Raw genomic sequence first — 9,930 nt, forward strand, 5'->3', positions numbered from 1 at the left:
TCAAAAAGTGAATTAAATAAAGAAAACAAACGAATGAATGAATGAATGTCCTTAGGTATAAAGTTACCTAGAAGGTCAAAGATTTGTGTCACAACAAATATAACATACAGACAAATGTAAGAAATTCAAAGGCTAAAAGGCTTACTTTTGCTAAAATGTCTATATGACTAAAAGCTATCTATAGATTCAAAGTCAGCCTGTCAAACCGTCAATGGAACTTCCTTACAGAAGTAGAAAGAATAGTCCTGAATTTGTAGGGAAGCACAAACGCCAGGCTGGTATGCCTCCCTTCCTCACAGACCTGCCTGATCTTTAGCAGGGCATGAATTATCGGCCCTGGACTGTATGAGCTTCTTTGGAGGAGCAAGTGTCGGTGTTGATCACCATGGTCTTCCTAGTTCCTGGCATAAGGCTGAGCACAGGACTCCTCCGCATTCATCTGTCAAGCTGAAGGACAGGCTAGTTAGTGAATGAGTGAGGGGTGGCTGCTTGTGTGCGTGCATGAATGGGTAAAGTCTAAGTATTCCATTGTGAGGAGCTGTGGATTAAAGTCTAGTCTCCACTCAGGCTACCGGTGCTCATGGTGACTTTTTATTTTACCAGAGCTGAGGAGAAAAAGAAAAAAAAGAAAAATAAAAAAGCACCTAAGCCCAAAACAGCCATGGGCCTTACCCTATATATAAATGCCCCTTGAAAAGGAAGAAAAGATGGAGATCCTTGTCACCAAGAGGAAGACTTAGAGTTTACTTTGCAGTAAGAGTCCATCATGGTGGGAGGAATGGTGTGCACGGCGGTGTTTAGTTTCAGGCACCCTAACTCCCTAGCCCAGGGGCTTCCCTCTCTCAGAGGCCCTTAACTGTATAATCCAGACATTTTGGTTCCTCCGCCCATTTCTGTATTTCTCCTCCTTCTCTCCCCCTCCCACTGCTTCTCTCTCTCTCTCTCTCTCTCTCTCTCTCCTCCCTCTCTCTCTCCCTCTCCCTCCCCCTTCTCTTCCCCCTTCCCTCCCCTGATGTGGTTCCAACAAACCTGCGTTTATTTATATGTAACTGTCTTGCCATTAGCTCATGCCTTTATGTCAATCAGGTGGTAGAAACAGAAAGCTGAGAAACAGGAAGCAGAGAGAGCAAACTGGAAGCAGGTGAAGTCCACCCCTGATGACATACTTCCTCCAGCAAGGCCACACCTCCTAAGCCTTCCCAGATAGCGCCACCAACTGGGGACTAAGTGTTCGAATGCCTGAGCCCATGGAGGACATTTCTCATTTAAACCAACACACCTTCCTTCTCCCAAATCCAAGAGGAAGTGATGGAGGTGGAGAGTGAGGAGAAAGCTTGGAGGAGAGGGGCCCAAAAGGAGGAATGTGCTGTAAGGCCAGGAAAAATGAGTATTCTTTTTGTCTCCTGGGGAGTTTCCCGATGTTGTGTGCCATGTTCTTGTTATTCAGCAAATACTCATGGAATAAGACAGTCCCCCCCCCCCCAAAGTACACAGAAGTACATAAAATGAATATGTGTTAGCTTTCTAGAACCTTCTATCTTAGGAGGAAATGATGGCACCACGCAAACAGGATCTGAACCTAGAATGTTTGATATCAACTGCAGAGTACCAACGCTTACACCTCAGAAAAGCAACACAGAAAAGATTAACCAGGTTTCCCAATTGATCATCAAAGACTTTACAGCTCAGTTCTACAAAAGCAGAAAAGACAGTATACTTGTGGAAAGGAAGGTATCATAATTATCTTCTACCAGCATTTTGAAGCAGCCTAGAGTCATCTGAGAGGAAAAGCCTGCATTGAGGAATGGCCTACATCAGATTGGCCTGTGATTGCGTCTATGCGGAATATTGCTGTAGGGTGGTCCAGCCCTCTGTGGGCGGCACCATTCCCTAAGCAAATGGTCCTGAACTGTGTAAGAAAGCTAGCTGAGCGTGAGCCTATGAACAAGCCAACAGGAAGCATCCCTCCATGATTCCTGCTGTACTTCCACGGCTGTATGTGCCTTCCCTGGTTAGAGATCATGCTACATGGAGTAACAGGCAGGCCTTCTAGGCTCCTGCCCTGACATTCCTCAGTGACAGACTGTGACCTGGAAGTATAAGCCTCAAGTTGCTTTTAGTCAATTTCATCACAGCCAAAGACAAAAAATCAGCGTGGAGGAAGAAGTAAATCAATGCTCTCAAGCTCCTCCCATCAGTGGCCAATGCCCCCCTTGTTGCCCCCTCCTTACCTTTACAAATGACACATTCCCGTGAAATCTACAATCCAAGAAACCCCATCCATCCCAAATAAATGTGTATCATGTGGGACTGAGCTTGACTCCCCAGGGAAACAAACAACTTTCCTTTGATCAAAGTGCAGTTGCAGCCGCTGAGCACTTTTAGATGAAATAATTAGTGTTACCCCAATGATGAGGGGCGGGGAGATGCATCCCAGCCTCCCTGCATGCTAATGAAATCTTTACACACTGCATTAATTGTGCTCAGCAAGCAGACAAACCTTAACAGTGCTGCCCTGAGGGACTTGAAAACAACACCAAACAGAAGCTGAGATCAAAGGCAGATATGCACTTTAGCCATTAAGCATCCCAGAGTGATCCAGAACCTTCTAACCGTCCTCAAAGTATGCAGACCACAAACTTCTTCCTTCATTTCAACAGATGTCCCTACCTCTCTCCGTGCCTACTCTGCCCTCAGAGTCTTTTCATCCTACTGCAAAAAAAAACCTCAATGGGTCCCAGAGAGATGGCTTGATGGCTAAAGTCATTTGCTGTTGAGTTCCACAACCTGAGTTTGGTCCCTGGCCCACACATGGTGGAAGGAGAGAACTGTCTCCTAAAGTTGTCCTCTGTCCACCATGTGTGTAGTGTGACACGCCACCCCAGTCATGAATAAATAAAATGTAAACTATACTCATTGAACGTATCCAATTCTCAACCAGGGTTTGGGGGAGTTCACATATGAAGAACAATCTGTTTGCTTTTACTTCTCTACACAACCAGGAATTCATTTTTATCCCCTCTTTGTAAGAGTCAGCCATGCTGCATAAGAAACTATCAAACGCTTTGCTTATAGGGCTGGAGAGATGATGGTTCCGTGGTTAAGAGCACTGGTTGCTCTTTCAAAGTACCTGGGTTCAATATCCAGCACCACATGGCTGCTCACAACTGTCTGCAACTCTGGTCCCAGGGGGATCCAACACCCTCACACTAACATACACACCAATTGATGCCCATAAGATAAAAACAAATACATAATTTTTTCTTTTTCTTTCTTTCTTTTTTGTTTTTGTTTTTGTTTTGTTTTGTTTTGCTTTGCTTTGTTTTGTATTCTGAGACAGGATTTCCCTGTGTATCCTTGGCTGTCCTGGACTCGCTTTATAGACCAGGCTGGCCTCGAACTCACAGTAATCTGCCTGCCTCTGCCTCCTGAGTACTGACGTTAAAGGCATGTGACACTAAGCCTGGCTAACTTTTTAAAAAGCTTAGCTTATACAAATGCATTTTATTACTTGCCAGTTTCGGTGGGTCAGGAGTCTAAATCTGACTTAGCCACTGAGTTCTCTACTTCGGGTCTCTCCCAAGGATACACAGAAGCTCTCAGGGCTTAAAGTCCCCTCTAAAGATAAGTAGCAAAGGATTTCCTTTCAAGACCCCTGACTGGGCTGTTGGCAGGACTTGGTACCTCACAGGCTATCGAGCTGAGGGTATCAGCGCCTTGCTAGCCCTCGACTTGAATCGACTACTGGTCCCTGTCATGTGGGCCTCTGCAACATGGCCACTTCATGTAAGCAGGCAACTGAAGAAGTCCACACAGTCTGCTTGCAAAATGCTTTTACCTGCTGAGCATCTGAGCCCCAATGATGTTTTTGCCATGGGATGCAAAGAATCAGAAGGCAGAATAGACATGGGATGAATAGGGCCATATGCTGAAATGAGCAGATCTCTGCAGGGGGAGAGTTCCATGAAAACCCCAGTATAATCTCTTCCCACCTATGTTCCCACACAGCAGCCATATTTCTTGAACTCACACCTGAGACTAGTTGACTTACAATGGTCAACAAGCATGCTAATGTGACAATGAATGAATGAATGAAGGAAGGAAGGAAGGAAGGAAGGAAGGAAGGAAGACATATCTCAATCTTTTAGCCCTGCCTCAAAGCTCCAGAGATGGAGAGCTGTGGGAGGTCAGGGCTGGATTGTGGGGGCGCACTCTTCCTTGCAGATTCGGTTAGTAAATGAACACTGAGGGTGATACACTCTGAGAGGACACTTGGGAAGGGCACAGTGACAAGTTAAATGAAGGCAGTGCTGGCTTTGATGGAGTCTAGTGTCAGGTGGCATCTAGAATGTGTTAAGCAAACCATAGGATTGTGACCCATTCCATGCTGATTCCTGCTGACCAAGGAGTATGGGGGAGGCAGCTAAGCCTGTCTGTATCATCAGGGAAGGCTTGCTGGAGGAGGTGGTGTTCATAGCAAAGCCAGCAAGACGGGGGACCAAAGAGAGGATTGGACACATCTGCTCTATTGTTCCATCCAGCTCTACTCACCTAGCTCTGCTCACCTGCCTTGCCTTTACGGATAGTAAGACTCTACCATGATATATGTGGCAGACTACACTAAATTCAGAGGCCGTCCTCAGTTCATTTCTGTTACCCTGGTATGAAGCAACTTTAGGCTGAAAGGGGTTGACTCAATTTACAATCTCATGTCATGGTCTATCGCTGAGGGGAAGTCGAGGCAGGACCTCAAGCAGCCAGTCACATCACTTCAAACTCAGGAACACAGAGGGAGGGACACACCCAGCTCGTTCTTAGCTCGGTTTCTCCACCCTTACTCAGTTCAGGACCCCTGCGTAGGAATGGTGCCACCCACAGTGGGCTGGGCCTATCTATCCACATCAATTAATAATGAAGACAATTCCTCAACATGGCACACAAGCCAATCTGATGCAGAGGCTTCCCCATTAAGACTTTCTTTCCAGGTGATACAAAGTATGTCGAGTTGCAACTGCCCTGGTACCCACCATTGTGGATACAGGGAGCCTCAGTTCACTTCAGTAAGCAGGAGGTGAACTAAGATCGTAGTGAGCATCAGGGGAGATAATGCATTCAAAACCCCCACACTGGCATCAGAGGATGCCTGAGCTGTCAGTTGCTCTTGGGCATCTGGGTACCTCCTTGGAATGCAGGCATCTTGAAGAGTTTGTATGTTCCCATACCAGGCTGCCCCGCAGTTTTCATGGAATGTGTCTTGTGATTGGTTAGATAATATCCTGTGTTGATTGTTAGCAGAGAGTACTGTTGACAATGATGCATGGGTGGGCTGGTGGTGCAGCTCAGCTGCAGAGTCCTTGCTGAGCTCACGTCAGGCCCTGGGTTCCACCCCAGATCAGTAAGAAGTGAATAATGACATATTCTCTGTCTCGCTGTCTGTCTGTCTCTGTGTGTGTGTGTGTGTGTGTGTGTGTGTGTGTGTGTGTGTGTGTGTGTCCATATGGCTGCAGGTCAGAGGAGCTCTGGCTGTCCTGGAACTTGCTATGTTGACTAGGCTGGTCTCAAACTCACAGAGATCCCGCCTGCTTCTCCCTCCCAAGTGCTGGGGTTAAAGGTGTGCACCACCATGCCTGGCTCCACCTTATATTTTGAGACAGATTCTCTCACTGAAGAAAGAGTTCATAGATTCAGTGGCTGGCCAGAAAGCCCCAGAGATCCTCCCGTCCCCATTTTATCATCGCTGACACAACAGACACCTGCCATGGTCTTTCATTTTAAAGTCGGTTTCTGTGGTGCTGGCCATGCCCATGGTAGGCCGCTACCTCTGAGACACACCCCAGCCCTCTGTCACTGGTGTCCCTATGTGAGTTCTTCTAAAGGCCAGGCCTTATGCTTGTGCAGCAACACTTTACCAACAGAGCCATCTCCTCAGGCCCCTAGGCTTTGATAACTGTCACTCAAAGTGAATAATTCCCACAGCCCCTGGGGATTTTTACCATCATTAGAAAAACCCAACATGAAAATGCAGTCACCCTCTTTCCCTGTTATTACAAACACTTTATTAAAGATAGGCTTGACTTTGTTTTGTTTTGTTCTGTTTTCTTTTGTTTTGTTTTTTGAGAGAGGGTTTTTTTGTGTACCTTGCCTTTCCTGGACTCACTCTGTAGACCAGGCTGGCCTCAAACTCAGAGAGATCCAGCTGCCTCCCTGAGTGCTGGGATTACAGTATATTTTACTTTTAAATTATGTATGTGCATTAATTTTTTTAAATATGCATGCCTATGTGTCTATATGTGTACATGAACGCAGGTACATGCAAAGGTCAGAAGAGAGTGGCCAGGTACCCTGGATCTGGAGTTACATTCAATTAAGAGGCACTCAGTACACTTAGCTACTGAGCCATGTCTCCAACCCCATACACTTATTTATTTATTTAATTTATTTGAAACAGGGTCTCTGACTGTCTTGGAACTCGCTGTGTAGACCAGGCTGGCCTCAAACTCACAGAGATCTGCCTGCCCCTGCCTCTCAAGTGCCGGGATGAAATAAAGGCGTGCAACACAAATGCCCCAGCTCCTACCCTCTACACATTCATGTGCTATAGGGTGATTACATTCTGGGCAATTGAGCATGGTTCATGCTTATAGCAATTCCCTAAGATCATATGGAGCTGCTGAGCACAGTGGCTCATATCCATAACCACAGCACGCAGGAGGCCGTGACAGAAGGCTTGAAAACCTGAGGCTAGCCTAGGCTACAGTAAGACATCATCTTAAACACTAGGGCGACTGCCTGGTGTGGTGTCAAACACCTGTAAGCCCAGCGCTCAGGGAGGCAGAGGCAGGAGGATTGCTGTGAGTCCAAGGCCAGCCTGGTCTACAAAGTGAGTCCAGGACAGCCAATTCTACATAGAGAAACCCTGTCTTGAAAAAAAAAATGAATTAGGGCAACTACTAAATATTACTATGGAGTGAATGAATGAATGAATGAATGAATGAATGAATATGATACACCAGATAGGCCAGTGGCATGCATCTATCTCAACACTGAGACATGATATATATTTGTGTGTGTGGTAACACTGATGAGCAGCATTTAGTCAGCTGCTTATCAGCTGCTTCTGAACGGATCACTGGAGGACGTAGTTCAATGGGTAACACACTCCTTGCTCAAAGAGGGGGAGATGGGTTTGGGTACCCAGAAATCCTGTTTGAGCCAAGCACAACCCCCACTCTGAACCCCAGCGCTTGGGAGTGAGACAGGCGGATTGCTGGAGCTCACTGGCTGCTCAAACAAACCAAAGCTGAAGCTCCTGGTTCAGTGAGATGCCGGCTCAGCCAATAACGTAGGGAGTGGTAAAGGAAAACACCTGATGTGGACCTCTGGTGTCACATGTCGCTAGGAAGACAAGATGTGTCGTGTCTTATTCTGCAGGAGGTGAGATCGCTGACTGGTGTGTGGCAAGCAAGGGCCGTGAATCTAAATCATATCTTCAGCCCAGGGAAAGGTAATGTTAATAACGTTCCTAAACAGAGCCCATTTGTTCGAAATTAGAGTTGCTTAACGATTAGGAACAGTACCAATCCTTGGCCATGAAGACGAGTGACTGCTGTCGGTTGAGATCGCCATGCTGTTTGCTTCATTGTGATTTGCGCATACATAGTTGTCCTCATTAAAAACAAAGTGTTTTCTACAAAACCACACGAAGTGACTGACCTGTGGGCCTAGGTTCGGGTACACGCCCAGTGAGAGACCGTGTGGGTATGGTGACCCAATGTTCTATTGAAGCATTTCTCAGAAAACACTCTCATCATTGAGTCGGGGAAAATTATAGTTAGCCCTGGGTTCTGGGTGTCAAAGGCTTCAGGTCAACGTCACAGTCTCTTGCTGCTGGGTTATTCTCATACATATGAACTCCTTTACAGGGGCTGGGGATAGGCAACCATCAGTAAAGAAAGTGCCCACCTGGGAAGTGTGAAGGCCTGGGTGAGGTCCCCAGTGCCCACATAAAAACCGCACACAGGAAAATACACCCAAGGTCCCAGAGCTAAGGAGACAGAAGATAGGCAGGTACCTGGAACTCACTGGAGGCCAACGCAGCTAATTGGTAAGCTCTAGGTTCAGTGAAAAGCCCTGACACAAGTGTCCCAAGTGGAGAGTGACCGGGGAAGACACATGAAATCTATCTCTGGCCTCCACATGCAGAGAGACTGGGGGAGGTAGGTGCTAGGCCTGGATTCCATGAAGTTTTAAACAGACTACCCTGGCCTGGAAGTCTGGATGCTGCTTCCTGTCTCTCCTCTACAACCTCCCACTTCTTTCTCTGAGCCAAGTGCATCTTGGGTAACCATGTGTGTGCCTTCCTGGGTGTGTGCAGGCTTTGAAATGTGACATCAGGATGGCTTTACTTAGAGACCATTTAAATGGAAACAGACCCATACCACAACTTTAGAACAAAAACAGCCCCGAATAGAAGCTTCTGGAATTCTTCAACTTTGGAGGGAAAGTAAATGATGGCCATGTCGCAGGAAACGAGAGCACCTCCAGTTGGTGTCCCCTTTGAGGGAGCCTGAGATCTCTGACCCCTTTTCCTAGGACAGTGTGAGCTTTGTACATAGGTGGGAGACACACACAGGTGTTGGTTTTCTGCTCTGCCTGGAAGCAGCATCAAGGGACAATGATCAATCAGCCCATGTGTGCCGCGAATCAGATGCTGTGTGCCTGGGGCTGAGGACATTCATCTGCTCGAGCTCGCTTCTCCTTCATTCCTAAAAGAGAAAACCATGCTTCTCAGGGTCACTCTGAGGCCTTCTAGAATGGCGGATGGAGCAGGGTGAGACGCCAAGGTGGCAGAGTTCTAGAACATTCCTAGTGAATATACACGAGAGTCTCCTGGGACTCCCGGTCAAAATCGACATGGCAATGCAGAGGGCCAGGGTGGACCCTGTGATGGTTGATGCTGGTTGGTGATTGACACTGTCAACTTGATAAGATCCAGGATCACCTAGGAGACAGGCTTCTAAGCATGCCTCTAAGGGATGGTCCAGGTTAGATGAACCGAAGTGGGAAGACCCATCCTGAAAGTTCACAGTGCCATCCCATGGCTGAATAGAAAGGAGAAGCAAGCTAAGCACCAGGGTTCATCTCTCTCTGTGTCCTTTCTATGGATGCCATGACAGACAACCTAGGTGCACTGTACTTGCTTTCTAAACTAACCTAAGCCTTTCTTCCCTTAAGTTTCATTGTGTTGCAGCCATGAAAAACGCCATGGATGGAAACCCCCTGGGGTTCTGCATTTTTTTTTCCTGGCTGTAAGAAGTTGCTCTAGCTGCCAGCCTGTAGACACCCTACTATCAAACAATATCCCAGCCCTGAGAGCACACAGCAAGGGCCTAAGCACTCCAGGAGTGACGCACTGAGCAGTGAGTCACTGATGAATGTTTTCTTCAGAAATATTAGCTCTAAGGCCGGGTGTGGTGGCACACACCTTTAGTCTCAACACTCAGAGGCAGAGGTAGGCAGGTTGCCATAAATTTGAGGCCAGCCTGGTCTACAAACAGAGTTCCAGAACACCCAGGGCTGCACAGAGAAGCGCTGTCTTGAACAATCAAAACTAAATAAACAAAAAGAAAAGGAAATATAAGTTCTAGGCCAGGCATGGTGGCATACACTCCTGAAATCCCACTACTCAATGGTAGAAGCAGGAAGATAAGGCATTCAAGATCACCCTGGGATGGCTGTACAGTGAGCCTGGGCAACATGAGATCTGATCATATATTTCACTCAAAGTAGAAGCCAATGATCTTGGTATGCCTTTGTAAGGGCCAATATGATCTCATATAACCTTTCTTTTCCTTTCTTTCTTCTTTTTTTCTTTCTTTGGCTTGTTGGTTTTGGGTTTTCAAGACCAGGTTTCACACTGTAGCCGCTATT

Source organism: Acomys minous, assembly GCF_964271855.1.
Source record: "Acomys minous genome assembly, chromosome: 16".
In the NCBI taxonomy this organism is placed as follows: Eukaryota; Metazoa; Chordata; class Mammalia; order Rodentia; family Muridae; genus Acomys; species Acomys minous.